The sequence below is a fragment of the Zingiber officinale genome, chromosome 6A, assembly GCF_018446385.1.
Source record: "Zingiber officinale cultivar Zhangliang chromosome 6A, Zo_v1.1, whole genome shotgun sequence".
NCBI lineage: Eukaryota > Viridiplantae > Streptophyta > Magnoliopsida > Zingiberales > Zingiberaceae > Zingiber > Zingiber officinale.
In genome coordinates, this window is record NC_055997.1 from 58,133,289 (window position 1) to 58,137,023 (window position 3,735).

Consider the following 3,735-nt stretch of genomic DNA (forward strand, 5'->3'; position numbering starts at 1 on the left):
ATGGTAAGATTAATATCCATGGTTAAACATTGAGCTAAATTTTCTTATTTATTTGTCATAGGATGAGGTGGGAAGACAAATTTCAGATGATAACGTGATTAATAATGCAAGATACGAAGAAGATAGTTCATCAGTAGTTCGATAAAGAGGACCTAATCAAGGGTCTCAAATTCCAACCAATATTGATGAACGAACCAAAATAAATGTGGTTATGAATAAGTCATATGACCTTTTAAATTTATTAAGTTTTGATACTTTTGTATTAAATTAATTTTGTTGTTATAATATTCTTAATTTTGTTATCTTTAGATTTGTCGAAAATGAGGTTCCTCGTGAAATTACAAATGATATCAAAGGAGTGATTAAAGGAGCATGGTCAACGTGGAAAAAGGTGCCTAATGATATTAAAGATTTACTTTGGGAAAATTTTAAGGTAAGTAATACATTTTTTAATTAGAGCCGCCATTGATTATTTATTTACATATGATATTATATATAATCATTGATTATTTATTTGTTTTGATGCAGTTGAGATATAATTGGGATAATTTTACCGACAGAGAAATGAAAAAGGTATGGAATGAAAATTCAAGTGAGAGATACAGGGCAACCATTCATTTGGCAAAGAAAGCAGAATTATCATCTGCACAAGAAGATTTAGGAAGGAAACCAGACATATTAGATATGATAGGTAGAGGACCTGATTGGATGGAAGCTAATATATGGAATGACTTGGTTAAAATTCATTGGAATAAAGAAGATCACAAGATCAAATGTGAAATTGCACGGAAGAATAAAATGACAGTGATGGATGGGTCTACTACCAAACATACTGGGGGTTCAATTTCTTTTGGTGCACACCGTGAGAGAATGGTAAACCTCCTTTTCTAACATGTTTATTCCAATAATTTACACATTCGATAAATTTATTATATTTTTGACATTTAGATATAAATTCAATGTATCTCATTTGTTTTATTTTATATTGACATGTATTATGTATGATTGTAGAAAAAAGATTTGGGATGAAATGTGGATGAATTTGAGGTTTTTGAACGAATGCATAAAAGAAAGCAAGGTACTGGAGAGTTTGTGGATAACAAATCGGCTCGAGTTAGTGTAAGTCAACATAATTAATTATTCATTAATTTTCTATTAACTTATATTAATTCTTACTTGTTGGTTTTTATTTTTTTTTAAACTAATATAAGCTCTTGTAATATGGACAGGAACAATATAAAGAGAGACAAAATACTGATGATCAATCTACTCAACCTTCATTCAATATCAAATCATGGTGTGATGTGGTGGGCGACCCATGTAAGGGGAGGGTGTACGGATTTGGATGCAATCAACATTTTAGAAGATCATACAATGAAAGTTCTAATGAAATGTGCTCTCATGAGAAGAACAAGGAATTATCTCAAGAAATTGAAGGCATGCGTGCTATTAGCAAGAGGATGGAGGAAGAAATTACTGAAAGCAAAAATAAATTGAAACTCGTTATCAAAGAAAATAGACAGAGGGAAGAACAACTTATCGAGGAAGGTAGGCAAAGAGAAGAAAATCTAAAAGAGATGGTTCGTAAAATGATTCAAGAGGCGGGATATACAAATCATTTATATCCAGGAAGATCTGGACCCCGTGAGCGCCGTGATAAGTGAAATAAAGATTAAATATTGATGTTATCTTTGATTAATGGTTAAATGTATTTAGATGATGTGAATATTTACTTATTTCAATATTATGTTTATGATACTTTTGCATTAGAAATTAATTGTTTTAAAAATTTTAAATTTATTTAAAATGTGTGCCTGTTAAAAGTATCATGTATATGATAAATATAAATAATAATATAAATTTAATGATAAATTTAAAAATGAAGCTATATAAGATTTATAAATAAAATTATAAACGGATTTATAAACAGGTTAAAATCATATTTAATATGTTATTTGAGACAAATTAATGATGAGTTTAAAACAAAATTCGAGACAGAATTTATAAACTGAATTATAAATGAATTTATAAACAAATTAAAATTAATTTTTTTATGTAATTTGAGACAGACTAATGACGGATTTAAAACAAAATTAGAAACAAAATATATATTTTCAATTAATTCCATTTGGTCAAATAAAAACATATTCACAAACAATTTTTTAATTTGTTTCTGAAATTTGAGACGGAACATTTCCGTCTTAAATTTAGCCCAGGGGGTTTCACAAACGGATATTTGAAACGGAATATTCTGTCTCAAATATTCTTTAGAGACGGAAAACTGACTATCAGAGACGGAATTTTTCGTCTCTGAAGCCCTATTTTCTTGTAGTGAATGTATGTCACTATTTCTATGAACAGGAATAAACATGACAACAAATAAGAGAATATAAGTGTGATTGCATAACAGATAGGAATATAGGTAGACTACAAGAACCAAGAAATGACATACCAAAGCAGAAGTAAACACAATCATTACTACTAGCTATAAACTATTATGCATAACAAAAATGACCATATCAAGGAGATAAGTCAGAGGTATCCGCCTCAAAAATGGAGATCGTATCCGAAATAGATCCCACGTCGAGACGCCGTCTCGAATCAAAGCCCTGTAATACATGATATATAGATTTAGCTAATTACTTATAAATTAATTAGTTAAATCAAATCCTCCACTAAATCTAATCCATCAATCAACTAGGGTTAGCTCCATTAATGCTAATCATTCCTTCATTCGGATTAAACCCAACTATCCTTTAATCAATTAACATCGTTACGACAAAATGATGAATTGATCTTCAACAAACCATAAATTTCTGAAAGGTTACCTTCTTATTCACTATCGGAGCGCGATCACTACTGATATGGTGGCCGAACTAGTGCGATATGCTTGTCCAACATGAATAGATGCTTGAAACTTAGCAATCCATCATTGCATCTCCTAGATTAGAGACTAGGATTAGCACTTACCTCAGATTTTGACCGAAACAGACTGGTGTTGTTGTCCTCTAACCTAAAACACCTCAGTTCTGTACCGAGCAAAGGTCTGGCACATTCCCGAGTGTAGATCTAGCACAAGAGAAAGAATGATGGCACGCGGTGAGGAGGTTCTAGTTGACACCAGTGAAAGAGATGAAGGGAGGTTGTGAGCAGTAGACCTAGGGCATGGGAGGACACCGACTTCGACGTCGCGGAAGCAAAAGGGGAAGAAGAAGTGCGAGGCGTCGAGAGGCATCGCCGGTTGGGGAAGCCAAGAAGGTGGTCGGCGTCGGGTTGGGGCGGTGATGGCGAGCTCGGGAGAGAAGAAGAGGCGGCAGCTCGGGGAAGAGGAGAAAGCATCGACGCTAGGGCAGAGGAGGAGGCGGAGACGGCATTGGGTGAGGGACGGCGGTGGCTCGGGAAAAATCGAGAGAGAAGAAATAATTAGGGCATGGGCACAGTAATAGGTTTTATAACTTGAACTTAGGTTTAAGTAAATTAAAACCTAAGTTTATTCGTCAATCAACTCCCACTTTAATTGGGATATTCAAATAGACTTTCCCTTAGCCCAATAATTAATCTCCTTAAACTCGTCATACGAGTTTCGAAACATTTATAAAAAATTCCTACAAATTTCGTTAAGGTTATTGCTTGAATAATCTTATTATTTTATTATTATTTGGGTGTCGTATTTTATATTCTCCCCACTAATAAAAATTTGGTCCCCAAATTTTGTTATTTACCATCAGCAAGTAC

The 3,735-nt window shown here is 33.2% G+C and overlaps 1 long non-coding RNA gene across 1 annotated transcript; it reads right to left on the minus strand.

Annotated features, from left to right (window-relative positions):
• Positions 1-2,380: 2,380 nt before the first annotated feature.
• Positions 2,381-3,423, minus strand: LOC121993981. The gene is made up of 2 exons (XR_006115517.1): positions 2,829-3,423; positions 2,381-2,609 (listed from the first exon to the last, which is right to left on the minus strand). It is a non-coding gene; the product is annotated as an uncharacterized LOC121993981 (long non-coding RNA).
• Positions 3,424-3,735: the final 312 nt, after the last annotated feature.